We start from the raw sequence: 24,150 nt of genomic DNA on the forward strand, positions 1-24,150 counted from the left end.
AAGTATATACTTTATACTTTATCTTATAAGAATATTTTTATACTATTACTTTAAACTCTCACAAGAAAAAATGTTATCAAACTATGAGAATAATTTTACCCATAAAGTAAAAATAATTTTATTTAAATTTTGATTATTATTTTAAAAAAAGTTGGTCATCATGTCATCAGAAATAGCCTTTTGTTCTAAACACTGACTGGCACCTACAAGGTGAAAGTCCTGCCCTTGGGGCAGCAGAGGATTTTACATTTCAGGGCCCCTACAGTTGGACCGTCATTCACCCATTTTTTTTCACGTGTCTGTGTTTCTCTTCTCTTTTTGACTGTATCTAATATAGTCACAATTCAGGAATGAACTCAAAGCTTAGATCTTACATCTAAAAATTCTAATGTATTTTTACTCACATGGTTCAATCAAATTTTACGCTAAAGTTGAATTGTGTTGGAATACAGACCTAATCCCCAAGGATGCACTGAAGCATCACTTTTGACCTGGGTGAAACCAAATGCATCTGCGCACTGGTAGGGGGGCCACAGTGGAAAGCAAGATGGTTATTAAAAAATATAATAGCGTGGGAATTGCCATGAATTTTAATAAATTTATCTTCCTGCAATTTAAGTCCATTTCTTCTATAAGAATATATAGATGTATGTATATATATAAATAAAATGGTCCTCCTTCTTCTTAAAAAGATGATCACAATAACTTTTCACGGTTCCAGCGTGCCAAGCAAAAGGCTTTTATTTTGTATAAAGCAATATAAACGGGGACCTGGTCTTCGGTACCACAACAGTTTTAATGATTTGTCTGAATTTATTTTACATTCCCCGTGACTGAAGTGGCAGGTCTAGAGTGGAGAATAGTCTGCAAGTAGGTCTTTCACAGACGTGCGGCCTGGTTCTGCCCTTTCCAGGGCACTATTCTTTTGGCCTGCTTTTGCACATTCTGCCCTCATTCGCTCACCCATCTTTGCTGTGAAGGTCTCTCTTCCTCTGGAGCCAATTAAATGACTGATCCTGTTCTCTCGGACCACCTCTCCCATTCTCTAGTGGTTAAAAGGAACATTTCTGAGTAACAGCTCCTGGCGTCTTCCCATGAGGTGCCTGGAACCTCCCTGAAAATACAGTCTGCACCGTATCACCCATGAAATGCTTGGATTCACAGCATGAACCCAGTTTAGGGCTTTCCTCTGAGAACCTTACGTGAGACGGTTAAAAAGTCAAAGTGAAGAAGGAGCAACAGTGGCTCTGGAAGGAGATAGCCAAGGATAAAATGTTTCCTCTTCATCTAGGGCCTTGGAAAGGCTTTAAGCAAAGGAACCCTGTCATGGGGTCATCACTTTTCTTTTTGTGGTGGTGAGCATTCTAGAATAAGGCCACCGGAAAACAGGTGAGAAAAGTGAAAGCTTAGTTGCATATTGCAGGAAGGTGAGTCAGACCCAACCTTCTTGGTGTTAGCAGAGGTTTACATGTTACACAGGTGCCTGGGTTTGTCACAAGAAACAGGAATGTGAAGGGCTGACTGAGGCAGATATAACTCAACAGTTCTGCTTTCAGAAGCAAACTGCCAAGGCAGAGGCAGTTTAGGAAAAGATTGTTCTGTGGTCATTGGTTTATCAAGAAAATGGCAGTCTGGGCTTGAGTCTTAGAATTCTTTGTACCAGTGGGCTGTGGAAGGATCGTAAGCTGTGACCATGGCACTGACTCCTTCCTGGCCCACGCACACCTGACTGGGTGAATCTTCCAGGGCTCTGCTTCCGCTTTTCCTACTGTTAAGTCAGGGAGCTTGCATTTTCTCTATCTGAAATGTTCATCCAGTTCTACTTAGCCAAACCTTGACCATGCCAGGTGGCTTAGCTCCGATGTCATCTCCTCAAGTTTTTGCTGATCACCTCGACAAAGACTGATCTCTCCTTTGAAATCTGTGTGGGTTGATTGTAATGCTGTATAATGTTTACTTCCTATAGCCTTCCAGTGCAGTTATTTTTGTATTTATCCTAGTTCTTCTATTGGATTTATAATCACTTAGTGGAGACAAAATTCGTATGTGGCACGCAGCGTATTCATCACTGTTTTTATCTAATCTCTTTTAATTCTGGTGAAATATCTCTAATCTAGGCATTAACTGTCCTCATTTTTAAAATGAAGAAACTGAGGCCCAGAGAATTGAAGGAAATTGTTGGGGTCCCATGGGTATTAAGTGGGAGGGTGGAGATTTTGACTCAGGTGTGTATGACTGCACAGACTGTGCTCTTTCCAATATTTTATGCTGACACTCTCAGGGCAGGGGTGGGAAATAATTTTTATCCTTTCCAGAGACTGTTAAATAATTGTTGATTTAATTAGTGATTTTGACCAATTATTTGGCATTTGGCTTTGTAAACATTGTATTCTAAAGTGGTTGAAGATGACATTAAAGAAAAAGGAGTGAGTTTTGTATTGGATATTGTGGTTAATTGATGACATGTCATTTTAACATCCTAGGGTCCAGTGATAGGGTAAAATGATAGGAAAAACTGATCTATTGGACAAAAGGTCCTTAAATTTCTCCCTATTATTTTAGTGCATTTTAAAATATGGATGAATTAAAGAAACGTTGGGGTCAATTAATTTATTTAAAATACCAGTAGCAAATAGGAGACACGGTGTTCTCATTCCCTTGAGTTTTTTCATAACAGATTAAGCAGATGTTGAACTCCAGGTCATCCTGAGAACAAAGAAAGTGCACACTCTTGGTCTGAAGTCACTGGTTCTACGGAAGGAATAACTTTGAGTGCAGTTTAATGTAATGTCCCTGGAATTGAGGTCCATCTCAGGGGAACCTGAGCCAGGTTGAATAAAAAGACCCAACACCCAATGGGCCACAAGGCGCTCTGCAGGGCAAGTGACTGGGTAAAGCACTGGGGAGGTAAGACCGGGCTCTTTCCCCTCCAGCTGACGGACGAGGCCACTGGGGTAAAGCAGAGGAGCCATGGGGCTTTCACATGCAGGGAGGGAGGGTAACAACAGAGTCAAGACTACATATGTCTCAAGGGTAGACAACAAGTCTTCCTTGCTCATTCTTTTAATCCCCTCTACTCAGCAATTTCCTTGTCCATAGTTCTTAAAGATGCTTGTTGAATGAATGGCTGTTAGAAGTTTTATGGATCTGTGCTTTTGTCAACATACAAATCGTGTTATATAAAACGTTAACTAACGTGTTATGTGAGACCAAGAGACCCATTATTTGTGAATGCTACTTTCTCAGGGTTATTTGGAGTTAGGTAGGAGGCAAGTGGGGCTGAGGGACAGTGATTTCCACAGTAGGAGCTAACCTCGGGATTAGTGTTTCTTTCTTTCTGATCCCATTATTCCCCTGGGTAGGTACGGCTTGAGGAAATAGGAGTAACATGCTTACGTATTTGTGCTGAGATTTACATCATGGGAGATAGTTCTTAGGATAATAAGATGAGTACTCTTGGAAACTGTTTTGTCTTTTTCACGGATCGTTTAGTAAATTTTTTTTTTTTTAATCTTAAAGGGGCCCCAATATGGCCACAAAGAGATAATGTAACTTCCAAAATTCTTTATATTGTCCTAGGGACTGACATAGTCTCAGGAGAAGCTATTTCCAAATTTAGTTTACAAACACAATAAAACAATCTCTGTGGTAAAAGTTTTGAAGATATTACAAAATTATTTAATTAGGCCCTGAATTTAGCACCCATTTAACTTACCATCTATAGCCTCGTATAATACTTCTAAGATTGCTGACTTTGAATTCCATTTTGAGCTTGTAAGCCTTTTTCAAAACCTCATTTCCTTAAAAGGAACAAGAAGCCCTGTTTTTGTCCCTCACAGAGGAATTTGCTCAGGAAACAAGAAGGTAACAGGGTTAGTTATTTGAAGCAGATTCCTGCTGCGTGCAGCATCGTTGACTAAATTACATCTGAGGCTCCAAAGACAGTTTACTCAAAATAGGTATAAGAGCTTTCTGTTGATCTTAGAGAACAAATGAAATCAAGACACACCATCCATCTTCTGCATTTCAGAATTCCTAGAAGATGCTTCTGCTTTCTTTATTGACACTTGATGTAAAAATTCATGGTAAAAGGCAGATGTTCTTAATTAGCACCTAGGAATATTGCTGATAACCTATAAGTCTAGCCATTTGCTGGTAAGTCCCTAAATGAACTTGAGAAGCAAAGAAGTATTTTGAGGGAGGAGTGGAGAACCTGAGAAAAAGAAGCTCTGTTAGATTGAGGAATGACCCCAATTCTCGACTGATGAATAAGGTTCTTGTTTGCAGGGAAGAGACATTTATTCGGAGGAAAGAAGCAAAAAGAATGAACCTCAAACTGGAGACATGATTTCCTTCACTCCTGAGGCAGCAGCCAGACCCCGGCACAGGATGGAGTCCTGTGCATTTGGGTTTTCAGAGAATGTCATCGTGTTGCATGCAGTGATGGAGTTTGCTTACCTACTTATTTTTTGATGCTGTTGATTAAGCCAGTATGGGAGTCCAAGGTCCCAGACCAGATGGTCACAGAATTGTCCTCTGTGTGGTTTGGTTCACCAGGGTCATCCATTTATCTGTTGTTTAGAAACAAAACATAATCAAGCTCAAAACAAAAACAAAAACAAAAACAAAAACCCCCTCCAAAAACAACATAATCAAGCTCGTAAAATGGTTAGGACTCATATCCAGTCCAGGCAATGAAGGAATAAGGTCAAGGCCAGGTCTCAGTAGAATGCTGGGTTACATGTGGCAAGAGGCAGAGGGGGAATAAGATCAAAAATTGAAATATCAAGGACAAAATTGGGAGTGGAGAAAGGCAGGAGAGAGGATCACAGGGCAGGATGCCAGGGAAACCACACTGATGCCTTTCTTCTCGCCTTCTTGAAGAGAAGCCAACTTGCCCTCTGTGACAGAATAATAATGCGTTGGATTTACATAGAACTTTTGTAAGTAAGAATTTTGCTTCTATAAAATATTGACATTTAGAGAACTAAATATTTTCTTAAAATATGTTTTTCTTAAGAGTTTTTATGCAATAAACATTCCTTTTGAATCTAAAATATAAACCCCATAAGAGCGAGGAGTGAGTTTCACTCACCATTGCATTCCCAATGCACAGAACACGACAGTACCTCCTAAATATTTATTAAGTGAATGAAACAGAAAGGAAACTCTCATGTACCAGGCACTATGCTGGACACACATAGCTCCAGCTTTCAAGAAGTTTATTAGAAGATTTAGGACATATTCATAAATAACCAAACACAAGGCAGAAAATGGCATCAGAGGAGATCATACTCAATGCGTTTATAGTGAGGGTGGAGTCTTCTTGGTGGGTGGGAAGTGGGGGGAGATAAAGGAGGACTCCATAGCGTCAGTTATATTCTAGTTAGGGTTTGTAGGATGGGATGGGGTTTAGAAATGGCATGGATGGAGAAAAAAGTATTCCAGGCCAAAGAAAATGCATGAATGAGGGTATTTGTGAAAGTGTAAGGACCCTGAGTAGTTAATTTGAGCTAAAGTGAAAGCTACAGGATGGGGGAATCATGGGAGGTAAGGTTGGGAATGGGAGTCAGGATAAACTGATTGAATTGATCACAGAAAGTAGTGTGAATACCGTAGAAATGAGTTTGGGCTTTATTCTGCAGGATGGAGAGGTACTGGGAGTTTTTGAAAAGGAGAAATAAGGCTAGGGTTGTACTCTTGAAAAATGCAATAGGCAGTAGGACAGGGGATGAATTGGAGGAGAGTGAGGTTAGAAGCAACTAGGGACCCCTTCCCAGGGCCCAGGCAAAAAGCCATGAGCATCTGAACCAGGGCAGTGATAATGAGGGTGAGACATGCAGATGCACATGGAAGGTATCGACATCACAGAAAGAGGGTCTGAGGTGCAGAGGAAATAGCCAGGTCTAACTGTGTGAGGTAGAGTTGGAGATGTAAGAGTGAAACTTGGGAGAGAAAGCAGGGAAAGGAAAAGATTTGGAAGCCATTTTTATAGAGCTGTTGGTTGAGGCTACAAAACTGAACCAGGCACCGAGTGAGAGAGAGTCAAAAGAACAGGGAACTTGGCCGAGAAAGATTCTTTAGGAACACCTGAATTTATGGAGATGATTAAGGAAGAAGAACTGGAGAAAAATGCAGAGGAAAGACTGTCAGAAGCATAGAGAGTGAGAGGCATGCATGATGGAAACCATGCGAGAGGATTTCGAGAGTGAGTGCTCACAGCTTCTCATGTGGTTAGAAGGTGATGACGCAAAATGAGAAAAAACTCTGTCAATGAAAAGTGTCTCATTAGAGACACTTAAGGGAGTACGCAGTGATAAAACTGAGGCAGTGGCACAATTCACGAATTCTGGAAGTTTAAGAGCAAAGAGCTATATAGTGCCTTGACTGAGAGCTAAAGGACCTGGGGAAAATCTTATGGATAGGACTGGCTTGTGTTGCCTGTTACGAACGGAAGGATGGAAGGAGTAGGACAAAGAGGGAGAGAGGGAAAATGGAAGGTGGTAAGGGGGGAGGGAGGGAGGAAGAGAGAGAGAGAGAAAATGGACGGAGCATTTGGAAATATCCTGGAATCACTGGACATTTTTTTCTCTCTGATTCTTTCCAGTAGAGCCTAGAAAAGGGGCTTAGTAGATAAGAGATGTCAGATTATCTGTTGACTATGGAATGTTTTCCTGAATTCTGCTTTTGCCAAGACCCAAGTTATGTTTTTGCAGAAGATCTTTTTCCTATCATTGTCTTATCATTTGTTGGCTGGGATGTTCCCAGACTGTACCTGGTCTGCCAGTTTGGAAACAGACCTAGACTTTTCGTTCCAGAGTATAAAAACTTACTGTTGAAGCTATTGTCATAACTTATTCTTTCATTCATGTGAATGGCTCAGATTAGAATGGCCCCATCAAGTCATGTTGTCCCTCTTAAGGGTTATTTCTGCTTGTTTCTTGGCACGGGCTTGGGCTGCTTTTGAAAATGGAAGCCAATGCCAAAATTACACGCATATTCATAAACTATAAACAAACACAAAATTATACATACACAATCCGACACACCCCCTATAATAATAAAACTGAAACCAAAGACACCACACAAAATACTTTTTTGCTTTGCTGGCAGAGGTTCTGGAAGGCTTTTTGTAATACTGGGCTCAATTTTCAGAGCCCAGTATTACAAGTCCACACTAAGATAGTACACACAAAAGAATTATTCTCAGATGTAGGATTGCAGTACTGTTTGCAACTCAAATATGCACTATCTGGGGTGCTGTTTGAGGTTCACAATCCAGTACTTATAACTATGTAGCCCTGGTCTTGTTTTCAACATATTCTTGGAAAAGTTCCTTTATTTGCTTTTTAGCATCCACAGGCCTTTGCAATTTGTTCTCTTATTTGGACTGTATAAACAGCATCAAGATGCTTTTTGCCTTTCATTCAAACAAACAATGGCTTTGTAACTAAGAAGAAAATTAGTAACAGGTGAAAGTTTATTTTTAATGACGTTGAGATCAAATTGCTGTTTAACTTACAGAACAAACTCCCCCCACGTCTCTTTTAATGTTTCAAAATTATTTATAAATTAAACTTAACCTCTAAACATGCTCAGAGCATAAAAATGGCCTCTTTATTCTGTATTACTAACCGAATACAAAGAATATTGCTTTGTTCTGACTTTTTTTCTTTGCAAATTTATTTTTAAACCATCTTGCATTATAAAAGTTTACATAGAGCTGTCTTGGAGATTTTTAATTTTGTGCTTGCATATACATCAGAGTTTTGTGCTTAGAATTATGTTTTTTTTTAAAATTTATACCAATGTTTGCTTTTATTAGATATGTTTCATATTTCATTGTATCAACATTATTGTATCTTTTGGGGACTTTGCTTTATACTTATCCTATTTCATTACTGTAATTTACATAGTTTATAACCACCAATTTAATAAGAATATTCACTAAAGGTTAAATCCTCCCTACGTTCTTCCTCTTTCTTTAAAAAGCCATAGAGTGTCTGGCACCTATAGAACTACATAAACAATATAAATCAAGATCAGGTTTTACCCAATGTCTCTACTTCTACCATAAATTCCTGTTAAAATAACTCAAATGTTGAATGATTCCATTAATAATCTTTTCATAAAGTATTTGGGACAGAAGGAAGATAGATTTCAGCTCAAACAAAGAGTGTTTTAAAAATCGAGAGCTCTTCAAAGATGGGAATAGTGGTCTTGAAAGGTGGAGGGGGTCCCGAAAGTAGGTCGGAGATCCCCTGGGGAGGAGGCATCCCTCTTAGATGAGATACTGGGGAAAATTGCCCATGCCTTGGACTTGTTATGTGAAATGCTAAGAATCTACCAATCTATGAGAATTGCAAACTTGAGAATAATTCCACAATGGGATCCAGCTGAAATAATGCAGATTTTGAATCCTGAGGTGCGACGTGGTGAATGGATATGTTTGAGGGGGGAGAAATAGCTTTATATGGCCTTGAAAGTGACTTTGGTGACAAGTTAGAATTTCATTTCATTTTATTTTATTTTTGCTCCAACATTAGGGATTTTCTGTCTTATTTTGAAGGCTTTTGTTTGTAACACTGTACAACACATGTGACTATTTCTAAACGAAATTTAAAAAGGTAGGTTAAGAGTGCAAACTCCCATGGGTTCAGAGCATGTCTACTTCATCCAGCCCTTGGCATTCTTGTGCAATATTCTAAAATATCTTGTGACTATGAGATTCTGCAAATACTGCACAGATGCAATCCAATCCCACTTAACAATTTATTAGATATTAGTTATGTGTAGTAATTTTGCTAGCATAAGACCCAGTCCTCTAATTAAGGGGTTTGCATTCAGAGGGATAGAAAGCAGGTAGAAGACTTAGGTGTTTTTACTTCTCTTCTACTCTCTTCCTCATATTACCTTTCCTCCTTTTTCCCACTGACAAACTGAGTGAGGAAATCCAGACTAGGGAACCATGGGTGTTTTGGGAACAGTTTAGCTTGGCAAAGAGGTTCTGATGATGGCAGCTTCAGTGGCTTAGAGGTAAATCTGGACATAGGGAAACCTGCAACATTTTTTCAGGCCAAGGAATGGGTGACATTCCAGTGCATGGAAGGAATCCATGTATTTTGATTTAACCAATACGTAGGTAGGATCAATTTCAGTGTTCCTCTCCCAGCTACGTTCCTAAAACCTTTCTTTCCCTCCTTACTTTGGTATAACCCCCATTATCATGCTACCATGAGTCTCCAAAATGCCTTCCCCTCTCCTACTCCAAATCAAAACTACACTTCTCTAAGGAAATGATTTTGATCATTCTTGACCCGGAGTGAATGGAGTCCCAGGGCACCTCTGGGAAGTGGTGCATTTTAAAGACAAACACATTGATCCAGTGACCATAAAACTGGTGTGAGGTGTTGGGTGACAGCACAGGGAACACAGTTCTGGGTTGGGGGCTGCTGGCCTGCTCATCTTTCCAAGGACTAAAATGTATGGAGTCAGCTTTGCAGAAACAGATGTTTAGCTGCCACTTTCTCCCACTTGTGTAGACACTGCATCCCAGGGACTAAGAAGAAAGAGCTGTTGCTCAGTGAGAAGGTGTGTGTTCCCAGAGTGTATCACAAATATTGGAAATCCAGGCTCCCAGCAGTGGGGTCCTCTTTGAATCTCTTGCAGCACAGTTTTAACTAAGTATACTACCAGCACTGTTCCAGTCACCTACTGCTACATAAAATGCCCCAAACTAGGAGGTGTAAAACTGCAACCATTTTACAATGCTTATGATTCTGGAGGTGAGGAATCACAGAGGGCGCAACTCCACAATAGGTGGGGCCTCAGCTGGGAAGACTCCAGTGACTGGGGCTGACCCACAGGACTGGGGCTAGAATCACCTGGAGATGTCTTCAGTCACAGGCCTGACACTTGGGCTGGAATTACTCAGAATGGGCTCCATTGGGATTGTTCACCAGAACACCTACCTGTCCCCTCTCCAGATGGCTTGGGCTTCCTCATAACGTAGTAGCTGGGTTCAGAGAGGAGGTGTCCAGGAGGGTCAGGAGAGTGTTTCAAGAGAACCAGGGGAAGCTGCAGACTTTCCTCACCTCGCCTGGGGTTACAAGGGTGGCACGAGGCCAGCTGGATTCAAGAGGAGAGGAAGTAGAGCCACTTCTTGATGGAGGAGAGTCCCCGTCACCCTGGAAGAGCATGTGGGAAAGGAGTTAATGGCGTGGTCCTGCTGGGAAAGCACGGCTGGCCAGAGCACTTCACAGCATGGCCCTTTATAGTCCAGCCCATGCTCCATCTCCACACATGGTCTCCAGTGCTCTCAGCCACCCTGAAGGTAAACATTACCCTCATTTCTGAGCTAAAGAAACTGAGGCCCAAAGAAGCTTAGAGACTTGCCTCAGGCCACACAGTGATAAAGCCAGAATTGTACCCCAGCTCTGCGTTGCTCCAAAGACCACACTCCTTCCATTTATGACATTTTTATATTAGATTATATGGGGAAAGGGGAAAATTGTGCTTAATAGAACTAGTTTTAACTTGCTATGGTAATTAGCAAATTATAAGGGATTATTTAAACTGAAATAAATACATGTTCACATTTGAAAAATGAGAAAGTCTCACACAATACAAGTCATTTTCCCTTCTTACTGAATTTTTTTTTTTTTTTTTGGTCTACCCTGGAACAAGTTGAAAATATGACGTAAACATGAAGGTAGACTTTCTAAATTTGGGTTATGTACTGTTTAGGCAATAAAGGGGTAGTCAAATGCTTTGGGAGGAAAGGAACAAAATCTCCCAATTTTTATAGTGAGCCAACAGCAGATTATCTGAAAGTGTTAACTGTATGTGGCAGACACATTGTGAGAGCGAAAAATCAAGATTGTTTTTAACTACATTCCTTGTTTCAAAACTTTCCAACGCATCTCTCTATAGACTCTCCGACATTAATTAAAACCAACTCGTTCAAGCGTTTGTGATGTATTAGATAAAATATTAAGATATTTTATTTTCAAAGGAAAAGTGTAAATGACAAATGCTTTGTTTGTATCTGTACGTAAATGTACATTGCTATGACCTGGAGTTAACTAAAAAGGTAGAAGATAAAATTTCACAAAATGTATACAGATACTAAATTTCTGGTTCTAGCATCTTTGTGTGTATATATATGTGGGAGAGGGAGTGGGGTGCTGGGAGAAACATGCTGCTTTTTCTTTGAGGAAAAATATTGCTTTCAAACTAGTTTGATTTATGTAACTTGCATATATTTACTTTAGAGAACAAAGAGTAAATTATCAGGACTCTGAATGACCGGTAAATCCCACAGACACAGATTCCTCATAATAGTGAGCTGTTATGCTTTCTAGATAAATGTGTTAATAATTTACAACTCCCAGGCAGTTTGAGGGGTGATTCTGAGGTGTTTTCAGGGAATGGAACCTCAACTCTGATATATGTTGTCGTTGCTAATTGAGCATTTGTGTCATTATTCACAGTGTGAGTTTTAAAGTTTCCTCTCTAGAGTTCCCATGGAGCACAGCTACAAGCAACGGGCCTAGAGGATTGTCAGAAGAAAGCATCACAGTTTCAGAGTCTGGGAAGGAGTGGTGTTTTGTGGGAAGGGAAGCTCAGGAACCAAGAAAGGGCGGGAACTACATTTCCCCCCTTGGATTCCATGTTTGTTTGCTAGGGCTGGTGTCACAGAGTAGGTACCACACACCAGGTAGCTCAACCAGCAGAACATTTATTTTCCCAGAGTTCTGGAGGCTAGAGGTCTGCAATCAAGGTGTTGGCAGGGTTGGCCTTCTGCAGGCTGTGAGGGAAGGAGCCATCCCAGGCCTCTCTCCTGAGCTTGTAGACGGCCACTTTCTCCCTGGGTCTTTACATTCATTGTCCATTCTCTATGCCTGTCTGTGTCCAAATTTCTTATTTTTATGAGGACTCGTCATGTTGGACTTGAGTCCCTCCTAATGGCCTCATCTTCATTTGATAACCTCTCTAAAGACCCTACCTCCAAATAAGGTCACATTCTGAGATGCAGGGGGCTAGGACTTCAACACTGTGTGGGGGTGTGGGCAATGGGGACACAATTCCACCCATCTTTGACTCCATCCTGAGCTTGGACTCTCAGGCATTCTCTCTTCAGAAGAAGGCAGATACGGATCTGGAAAGAGGCATGAAGCCCTCTGGCTGTTTGAGAATCTGGCCATTCAAAATCATTCAGAGGATTGAGAACACTCAAGTTCCTAGTGCAAGGGTGACTGCATGATGTATCATGCCACGAGGACCCTGGAGAGCACAAGGGCCACTAACCAGATGATGTGCTGGGCTGTGGTGCATCCTGGGACTTCACCTTACTGTTGCCATTTCGAGAGTCCCTGGTTTGGAATGGATGCATTCCTGCAGATGGCGCTGCCTCCCCCAAATGCCCGCTGGTCACTGTCCTGTGCATGGCATGATGACATCAACAACTATCACTCTCTGCGCAGCGGGCGTCTGCCCTCCCTTTCCTGTGATGTCTCGTAATCTCTCTAATGTTCTTCATGGCAAGTGTTATCTCCATGAAGAAAACGAGACCCAGAGAGAGTAAGTGATCCAATGGAAGTCACACAGCTACTAAAAAGAAGAGTCTGGATTCCTACCCAGGTTATCCCCTTCTCCAGACTATTTTCTCTTTCTCTCTCTCTCTCACCATTTTACTTTCTGCTCTCGATCATTGTGCACAGGGCACCCTGGAATGCAGCAAACTAATGTGGAAGGACTTTTTCCAGTCTGAATTTGCATCTGCCACAAAAGCCTGGCCTAATACACATGCACCGGGAAAGGGCTGTTGGTCTTGTGTTGGTTCTACAACTACACATGCGCAAAGCAATCCTCACTTTAGAAACACGCCGTCACAAGACATTCTATTAACCTGACTTACATAGTGTCATAGAGGGTTGTTTTAAAGATCTGGATGGATGGTTCACACATGTCTGGTTAACTAATACAGGTTGGTGAGCTTACCTCCATCATACCACCTGAAGCTTTTGCTTCTGGTTATAGACTTGGGGTCTTGCCACTCTTTTCTCGAGATGCATCATTTTAAAGCTCTTTATAAGTCTAAGTTCTGGAGCATGATTGCACATATAGCACTTATCAGGGTTGATAATTGTGCCCTTTGACCCAAGAAGAAGGATTAAGTGATTCAATTCACATTTAATCATTTTTACTTCATTCTGATGCAGAAATCCATTTCTTTCAGAGTGAAATAATGATTGAATCTTCCTCCAGAGAAGAGTTAAGGTAAATGCAGTTGCCACATAAATTCCAAATAGCTCAAGGTAATGTTACATATTTCTAAAAGTAGGCAGTTGGAGATGGAAATGAAACTTAATAATAAGACTGCAGGCATGCCCTGGGATTTTATTATAAGTTTATTTTGAGCATAAATGTGGAATTTACATACAATATATGTATTTCAATATTAGATTTTGTTAAATTAGTTCAGCATTTAGTCATTAACTTGTTGGTGGTATGTTATGGTATGTTATTTATATTCCCTTTGCGTTGCACACTCGACTTCTGAGACCCACAAAATGAACTAAAAATCAATTCTTTACCCTCACAATATATTCCAAAGCAGAGTTTATGTATGTTCTCAGTGTTTCAACCACTTAGGAGGTTTTTGGCTAAAACACCTGTGAAAAATTAAATCTGTTCTGTAATCTGTGTGCTTGTGTGTATGTGTGTATGTGAGTAAAATTGAGGGTTTGACATGGAAATTAAGCCATAAATGATTTAATGACTCACCTAATGATCTACAAGGAAACAAAATGACTTCCTTCTCTAAATTCCTAAATGAAACTCCCAGGGCAGTCCATCATATTAATTCACCAGGGAAGCCCACATGTTGTCTGTGTCTGAACTACCATTTTCTAAACACACGCTTGACCAAATCCCAGACGTGGGGCTCTGGAGGGTTGTCACTGCCATGCTCCATGGCTGGGGGTCCTGTGGAGTTGGTTTTCCTTCCCACCTTTATTCCCCTGTTTTGTTTCTATCTCAACCCCCTCCACGTTGCCACATTTCTCCCACACCTGCCATCACCTGGTCCTCTTAAGCAGGGCGGCCAACAGTTCTTCTAAATTCCTATTTCCAAAGCCAAGTCAAATACATTAGGACAGTGCATTTTCCCTTGCTTTGGACTATCCTGGGTCTTGTAAGAAGTATATCATGAATTTCAGTGCCAGAAAGAGGCTTTAGCTGATCTTGTCCACCCCACCGATTCTTAGAATCTTATTTATGTTAAGTTCCATTTAGTGTAGGCTTATTACAAATGGTTTTAGTAAAGAAGAAAATGTTTCCAAAGGACTCACTTTGAAGTATTTATTAAAACACACAATGTTCTGAAACCTTATTATAACATCATTTTAGGGTTCAATTCACACAACTGCACAAACACAGAATCTTCCCGTACTTTTTGTAACTAAATTTACTTGGATGAATTTCAAGATAGATCAAGTTTATAGTCACAAATTGAATTGTTATATCCCAAATGTAAGCTGTGTCTACACCCATGCCACCTACTAGTGAAAGCATGTGAACAGTGAATAGTGACTACAGAATTTTTTACAGTGGGTTTGGGCTAGAAAACTAGAACTTGTGGTGGGGCGCTGCATTTGCATGGCAAGCACATTTTTCTTTTTCTAAATAAATTTGCTCTGTTTCTAAAATGATTTTTATGTTACAGATCAGTTGAAATAGCAGCCTTCTATTTCCAGATGCTTTTGTTCACACCTTATTAACATTGAGACACGTCAAGCAACTGCATATATATATATATATATATATATATATATATAAACATGTTTATTGGAGCATAATTGCTTTACAATGGTGTGTTAGTTTCTGCTTTATAACAAAGTGAATCAGCTATGCATGTACATATATCCCCATATCCTCTCCCTCTTGCGTCTCCCTCCCACCCTCCCTATGCCACCCCTCTGTGTGGTCACAAAGCACCGAGCTGATCTCCCTGAAAAATATTGAAAATATTGAAAAATATTATTTCATTTTACTTAAGGCAATTAATAGATAGCCTTTTTGTGTGGGACTCAAGCCCCCTCCCCACATTCAAGCCACCCCTTGGTGCCAAGATAAGAGAAAGTTAAAGCAATTTAAGAAAACAAGAAACAAACGCAAAAACTCAATTTTGACCGTGTGAATTGGTTGGTTAATTCAAGCCTCCGATTCCCCATCCCGAGCTCTCATAGTCTGACAAATATTAGGAGATGATGCAATCGTAAGCATAGCACAATTATGGAAAGAGGGAGAAAATATTAAACCTGGAAAGAGAAAACAATGATAAAGATTCTTATATCAGGTTGTATTAGCAAGGTGAAGGCAGAAATTCTTCCAGAAATTCAAGGAAGATTCTAAATGCTGTTTTTCTCATTCCATATGCCTGTGCCAGTGACCCTGGGGGGTGGTGTCGGTGTCCTTGCTTTCATGACCCTTACAACTCACCATTTCTCCTTTTCCCAATATCCTTCACGTTTTCTGCTCATGGCCCAGTACTGCTATCTACACCTCCTCCTTGCTGAGGTCATCCAAAGAGCTCTGGCTGCTCTCCCTCATGACTCGAGATTTTTAGCTTTTGTTTACTGGCTCTCCATCTCCATTCAAAATTCATGGGTATTTCAATATCCATGTAGACAGTCCTTCTAATAACCTGCCCTCAAATTTCCTCTCTTCTAATTTTCTTGTTCTCCATCCCACTTCAGTTGTCGACGTCTATGGTCATGCATACCATACACAGGCTTTTTAATTATCAATAATAGCATCTCCTTTATGATAATAATTTTAAGCATCATACATTCTGACTCCCTCTTCCTTTCTTTATAACTTACTTCATCAAGAACTTGGCTCGAAATATTCTCTGGACCCACTGGGAGAAACAGCCTATATCCTAACCCTAACCCTCTTTGATACTTCTACTCTTTCATTGTTTTCCATTCCCTCTTGTCCTTATTTCCCTCTTTACCCAACTTCCATTCCATGATCCTTCTTCACCATCTTCATTATCACCATCATCCTAGTCACAACCTGCACCATCTTGCTCCACTTTCTCTTCATTCTGCTCATCTAGAAAATCCTAACTGCACAAATTCAACCCTGCATCCATACAGCTGAATGTAGCTGGAGAAAAAACCCTACCATGCCACCTGGTCTCCCTTTCATTTCATGACTGCCATCCTCAAGTGGCTTCTCAGAGCTTCCAGGCAATCCTACGTCCTGTCCCTAGACTATTCATTCCATGGTTCTTCCAGATGATTATGTCATTCCTTCTCCCCTTAAGCCTCCAAAACCTCTTCCCATATCTCTACCCTCAGCTGATTACTTTGCTTTCTGTATCTCTAAAATCATATCGTATATTCCCACCACCATATCTACCAACCAACTAACACTTGTATCTATAAGTTTAGTGTCTAACTATTACTATGGAAGAAATATCCACACTCCTTCTGCCTAATTTTTCTGATTGTGCACTAGATGCCCTCTCTTCTCCTTTTCCCAAGGATACCACTGCAGCAATTTTCCCCTCTTTCCTGGAATCTATAAAATTTGGCTTCTATGGTTACACAATTCTATAAAGACACAAACATGCTATAATGTCTGTCAGCTAAAACAAAACAAAACAGAACACTTAAACTACTTTCCTTTCCATATACTTCTCCATTTCTCATTTCCTAACTGAGAAACTTCCTTCAAAGAGATTAAAAGAAAGTTTACTAGTTTTCCTACTGAATATGTGTTAGTGGCTAAGGAATTGCACCCAAATTGTAGATCAAAAAAGTGTACCAGGGTTCTGGGGAAAAGGCAGGAGTAGAAGCAGATGTTTCTCAGTCTTAGCCCATCTGACTTGATAAAAGTTTCTGTCCCTCACATCTCTGTCTTCATGCATCAAAATCATTAATATTCTTAATGATTCTTATTAGTATGAAGATCTCTCTTAAAAAGAATTCAAAACCTGGAATTGTTTTTATTTTGCCAGCACTATTTTATGAGACATATATTTTATCCACAAACACTGAAAGTTTTGGTAAATCTGAATCAGCATTTTGTTTGCTGAAAGCCTTACAGGGAGTTTAAGGGAAAAGTTGCTGACTATAAGGGATAGGAGGGAAGAAGTGTCAGGACAGAATTCATTCTGCATTTATTATATTTCTTTCTGTTAGAAAATTTTCTAAACGTTTAGAATAGATGGTACAGTTATTCGAGTAGCACCAGATGACCATAAATTATATGAAGACTATTTATTCAATCATAGCTTGGCAGCTAAAGTGAAATCCTGCTTTCAAACCATATATATATATATATATATATATATATATATATATATATATATATATATATATGTATATGTGTGTGTGTGTGTGCATGTGTGTGTGTGTGTTTCTTGAAAAAAATATTTTGAAACCCACTGCCCACCCACCTTGAAGTACAAGTGATTCAAGCAGAAGAAAAAAGTCAGAGTAAAATTCCATGAAGAAATAGAGTAATTTGGGAAGTAAGAAAAAAACTGCCTAGCCAAAGAATAAAACAAAAGTCTTCTGGACAATTGAATTTTCCAGGGTAGCAGGTAGTAATGTATTAGCCACCTTGAGAAAGATGTGCCGTAAGGTTGATCCAGACTTCACATCATACTCTCATGGGAAAAGATAAAATGCTGTTATTAAAATGGTTTTGCATCTCTTAGACATTTTGTCTCTATAGTTATAACATTTTACAATGTAACTAACAGACACTTGACTAATTCATGAGTCCAGAAATTAGCATACTTCAGTAGTCAAGAGACACAAAACTGCTGTTGAAATAGAATCTTGCTTGGAAAAAATATCAGAGAACATAGGTTTTTGGAAAACACTTGAGGGTCCCATGATTTATACTTTTGCATTTTATGTATATATGACTTCTGTATTTACTTATTCATTTTTTCCCAGAAAAATTCGCATCAAAGTCATTTCTTGAGGCCATATATAAAAATGTGAAAATCAAGGCGAATAGGAATAAACAAAAGCCATGTGTATCTGAACAAGCTGTTTGAGGCATGCTTAGGAGGTGCTGTCTGTAAAAGTCCTAAAGGCTGAGCTAAAAAGTGACCAAAGTATCATCAGTTCTGAAAATTAGAACTGTTTTGATTTATTGTTAAAAAAATAGATGCTCTAAATATTCCTGAGAGCCATTCTTCTTTCTCATTCTCTCTTCCTTAAGGATACTTCATGATAAGAAGGAACAATGATGACTGATTTTTTTTCTTTTTTGTTAGTGCCAGTCCCCTCCCCTTCCCTTTGGTACTTCTCGAGTCAGCAAAAGCCTTTCAGAGCCCTCCCTGAGCTGGGGCCTTACAGTTCTCAGAGGCCAGAGTTCTGGCAAGAATCCAGTTCTTATCATTCAAAGTCACTGTTGTTTCTTCTCTGGAGGGGGTAGGAAAAGGAAGACAATTTCATGCATTGCTTGCAGCCAGAATAAGTCTTTATTTTGAATCTGTTCAAATAATATCTTTTTCAAGATTTTCTATCTATAAAACTTGATGCAAATTTTGAAAAGGATTTCTGCAGAAACCAGATTTCCTGACAGTTGCTTTCTATAATTCATTGGCTAGCTGTGAGGAAGCCTTTTATCCAACTTAAAATGTCTTTTATTAAAATCTTTGTACCAAAGATAAAATAAAGAAAAACCTATTTATAAGGCCCAGGCTAAATCTGTTTTTACCATCTTATTTTGGTAAAATGTTTCAGTCATATAAAATAACGGTATAAAGTAACAGAACAAATAACTGTTTCTAGCACTTAGTTAAGAAATAAACCATTATAAATGCAGTGGAAACCTCCTGTGTACCTTCCCCACTTTTATACCTAATCCACAGGTAACTATTGTCCAAAATTCAATGCTGATCATTTCTATTGTGACTTTATACTCTAGTATGCTAAATCTTCAGAACAAATTTAGCAACCTAAGTCAAAGCACATGGAGCAGTAGAATAAGAATTCATAGAGACTATGTATATGGCTAAAACATAGAGAGCTTTACAGTCTCTCCACACTCTAAAATTTCATAATTCTGTAAAATGTGGGAAATACAGTGAATCAGCTAATTTGTTAACACAGAATCAAATGACAAGTTTGAAATCCAATCCAACCTTCCTATTCCTTTAAGTGAATTGCGTTTATTCATATTCATTATATTCTTATTTGATTGTGTAAATTATTCTTGGAACTTTTAAAAATGAAAAAAAAATTATTTCCACTCCTAGGGATATGACTTCTTGATTCCTTCTCATCCATCCTTCTATTGATATATACTTATAAAACACAGCTCCCATACTGAAAGCAAATAGCAAAGCACATTGAACATTAGAGCCCGTGTGAGGCTGTAAATTCAATTTGCATTGTAATTCAGCCACCTGTGGGATTAGACTTTGATTTTTGGATCTGAGGCTTCAGAAACAGTGACAGTGCAGAGGCAACAGCTTTCCTTGGACTTCTCCACCAGCTTCCCTTTATGGGTCCACTTTTGTAGCTGGACAGCCTAGGGCCCCAGATTCACCTGCAGAGTCCAACTTGGCCACCTGCACCATTGCTTCAGGAGAGCTGGTTAGTGGATTTCCTCTGATGCATCCCCCCCCGCCCCCCCCAACAGGAAACATAATTATATCTTAGCCAAGTTGACACAGATCTAAGAACTTCATAGTCCCTTCCCCAGACCTGGAGTTGGGAATTTATAGGCTTGTGTGTTCATGATTTTCTTTGTCCATGCTCTGCAGTGCACTAAGAAGTGACAAACCAACCCAATGTATTCTTTATTTCCACTAAAATATTATCTGGTTGCAACTACTTGTTCATTTGAAACCTATGTACTGTAAGTATTTGATTATAAGTGGTGATAGTGGTGATAGTGGTGATATGGTGATGCCATAGCATGCCAGGGACAACCAGTGTCCCCTTTACCAATGAGCACAGGGTCACTAGTGCCTTTAAATCCAATTTTAGCAGAGCAATAGTTCCTGATTCCCATCGTTGCATGTAGTTCTGTCCTCTGGAGCCAATTCTGGTGGCAGTAACTTAGTCAGGATTCAATTGGTGAAGCAGAAGCACTAGGAGTTAATACTATGAAATAAGGATTTTTTTTTTAATAGGAATACAGTCTATACATTTGTAGGAGAAGCTAGAGACATAGGGTCTGGAAAGGGGAGTTGGAGGATCAGAGAATATTTGCTAAGCAACCCTCCTAACGCCAGGTACATCCACTGCCAGGAGTGCACACATAGGAGAGCTGGTGGAAAGAAAAGAGAAGGCCATCATCTCTGCATTGGGGGATGGACCTGCGGTCACCAGTGGTCAATCAGGCCAAATGTCAGGAAGAAAAGCTAAGTCTGGAGTGGGGGAAAGGGAAAACAAGCTGGACCCCACAGCGCCTGTGCATCCATCTCTTACTGCATCTAAGCAGTACGACTCTCAGAGAGTAACGGCTTCTGTGTCATTTATGTCCCCTCTACCTAAGGCCAATTTCTCTTCTGGCCAATCTCCACCTAGAACCACATAGGAACAGGATTCTTGGAAATAGAGTTTCAGCTTCACCAAGTTGGTGCAAAACAAAACCAAAACCACCACACCTTCTTCTCTTCAGTTCTTGGCCCTAACTGCTGACTTAGAATCTATCTTTAGACTCAAATTTTCTGGTTCATTCTTGCTCAGACTTTTTTTTTCTTTTTGCCTACTATTGCCATATATCTGAGTTAGTCTACTGTTTGTCCATATATCTGAATTAGGTATGTCTTTATCTCTGACTCCACCGAAAATACTGGGCTTTTATATTTTATCTATATTTTCCCAGTATCTAACTTCAGTCCTTAAGATATTTGTTATATTTGTGGCCACCAGCATCTTTTGAAAGCATTTTCTACATTATGAGTTCTTCCACCCCAAAACATAAGCTGTATCTCATTTTCCCAGCTTCCAGTGATCTATGTTCTGCAAGTCAAACTCACCACCATGGTCTCAGACTGGTATTAAAATTTTGGATGCAGCAATAGCAGAACTTCCAGTGGGTGTGCTCTGTGCTGGGAATCCTCAAGGGAGAGATGTGCTGACCATTCCCACAGGGCGAGAGATGTTGAAGGCACACCCACCAGCATTCTGATATTGAGATTACACGTAATTCCTGCATGCAGAGTCTCCAAGATGATTCTTTGGACATTCCAGAGGCTCCAGAACCTCCCTATGTCCTAATATTCTTTAGTACAATACTCCTCAAACTGTAGTGTACATAAGAAATAGGTCTAGAATAGGGCCTGGGATTTTGTATTTCTAACAAGCTCCTACTGATGGCAAAGCTTGTGATCTAGTTGATACAGGCCAAACCTATTTTCAACTTTGCTACTTTCTTGCCCTTAGTGGTAAGGCCAGAGTAGTGGAGGATAATAAGAACTCTAACTGGTAAAGTCTGGTACTAGTGGTGAAAGTTCCAGCTGGAGATCTATGGAGCCCTGGTGTTCCTGGGATTTTAGGGCAGTGAACCTCTTGCTGCAAATAAGAGAAGCGTGACTATCATTTTTTTCTACCTTGAGGGAAGAGGGACTTCTTACATTTTACTTATTATTTCATAAGATTCTAACTATGACTGGCAATGCTGGACGATCTCATGGCTTCAAGCACCATCTATACACTGTTGACTCTCATGTTTCTTTGTCCATCCCAGAACTCATCCCTGACCCCTGAACTTGTATATCTAACTGTCAAGTCAACTTTTCCACTTGGAAGTCTCATTTTAGATTTAACACAACCCAAACTGATCTCATGATATTTTCCCCAAACCTCCACTCAAAATCTTTCTTATCTCAGTTTATGGTAAATCTACCATTTGAGTTGCTTATGTCCAAACCTCAGAGGTATTCAGATTCCTCTTATTGCAAATAATATCCAATTCATCAGCAAGTTCTCTGCAAAATCCATTTCTTAGCACCTTCACGGTTCTCACTCTGGTCTAAACCACCATCGTTTTTCACCTGGATTATAAGCCTTCCAATGCTTCTATCCTTGCCCTGCCTGTCTGTCTGCAGCACAGAAGTTAAAGTTTTACTGATAAAACACATCATCATGTCACTCCTTTGTTCATAATATACTGGTGACTCTTTTTTCCTTTCAGAATAAAACCAAATTCCTTACAGCGGTCAGCAAGCCCCTAAACACTTAGGCCCATTGTCAACATTTGACTTTATCTTCTACACATTGATCCTCTACATTTAGCTACAGCCAGATTGGCCTTGCCCTCTCAAACACATGAGTCATGGACCTACCTCAGGGCCTTTGCACTGACTAGTCTCTCTATCTGGAATGTTTTCCCCCAGATATTCACATAATTTGCTCCTGCACTACCTTTAAGTTTTTCTCAAAGTCCCATTTTCTCAGTGAGGCCTTTGCTGGCCATACTAAAATTCAATCCCCTCTCCTGACCTTTCCTGTGCCTCTTCCCTGCTTTAGGTTTTTTCCTTTTCCTTATTACCATTGATCATACACATATCTTGTATATTACCAATTTTTCTTACAAGAGTGTAAGTTCCATGAGGGAGAGACTCTGCTTTTTTTTTTCCATTGCTCTTTACACAGTGCCTAGAAAAGTGCCTGGAACATAGTAGGTGGTCAGTGAGAATTTGTTGAATGAATGAATTGATGGAAGAGAAGATAAGTTGGTGTTAGGCCTGCCAGTCAATAAGAAGTGAATTTCAGGCCTTTCAGGTAGATACAGGCATAAAATATGCTGATTTAGGTCCAGTTAGATAAGACGACACTGTATGGGAACAATTCTTTGTAGTGACATTTATTCAGTACTAGGAAATGTGGGATACAAGATGTACAGAGCATAGTCTTTGTTTCTAAAAATCTAGAAATCAAATTAAGATAGAAAGTATCTCTAAAAATAACTGTAATACAAGATGGGTGTTTGTGGGTGGGGTCTTCCTAGAATGTGCTATAATCAAATAATTTTTTTAAGGTTCACGTGGGTAGACTGCAGTGGAGAGGACACTTTTAAAGCCTTACAATGAGATGATACCTGTAATCACACAAGCCAATGCTAAGTAAGTGGTAACCATTATAAATAATAGCATGTCTTCATAATAATGCCATTATAAGTAGGAGAGGGGCTGAATGAAAGAGAGCTTGTCTCAGAACTGGCATTAAACTACCATAATTTTTCTGATTAGTTAAGTAGGACTGCTTATTATATAAAATTGCAAAATTGAGCAAGGTCAAAATATCAAATGAGGAAATTGAAATTCACTGATAATTCTACTACCCAGAGTTAACAAACTTTGATGCATATGAATTAGATCAGAAGGCATATTCTGTCTTGTATTTTTACAATTTTATCTAGAGAATTTCTCTTTATCAACGAACATCTTTTAAATGTAATTTTAAATGCTTAAAAATGTTTCATTTTATGTATGTTATACAATTAAAAAATTGTTCTCTAATTGTTGGATATTTATGCCTTTACCTTTTTTCAAAATCATAAATAATACCATCTATTTTCCTATTATTTCCTTAGGATGGATTCCACAAAATTACAATATTAGTCAAAGGTTTGATTATGTTTAAAGCAAAAAAACAAAAGCAAAAAACCATACTGCTATATAGCACACGTCATCTAAAGAGGTATCAATTTACTTAGTAAGTGAATGAATAAATCAATAGAGATGGACATTTTTACTGGCTACATAATTAGGAAAATGTGCTTTTCCCACGTTGCAATACAAGCACTCGCAATTCTGTATTTCCTGTTGACTTGGTGAGTGTCCAATACCCTTGGCTCCAACCAACCATTTCACTGTTGTTAGGAAGAACTTGGAGGTGAAACATTTGGATCCTTGGGAGTGTGGTTCTGCTTTGCCCACCTAGTTTGTACTAATCACTGGAAGCATTTCTCTTACATGATCACCTGAAGGATTTCTCTTACATGACATAAGTATGTTTAAAATGTTTTCTCTGAATCAGTGCTGTGTTCTGCTGGTGAACTGTTTAAGAGAGGTAGGGGGAGAGAGCCCTGCACACCCCCAGTGTTGCCCCTGACAGCAAGCAAGCTTGGGAAACCCCATAATGCCAAAGTAAGCTA

This window comes from Pseudorca crassidens, chromosome 11, assembly GCF_039906515.1.
Source record: "Pseudorca crassidens isolate mPseCra1 chromosome 11, mPseCra1.hap1, whole genome shotgun sequence".
In the NCBI taxonomy this organism is placed as follows: domain Eukaryota; kingdom Metazoa; phylum Chordata; class Mammalia; order Artiodactyla; family Delphinidae; genus Pseudorca; species Pseudorca crassidens.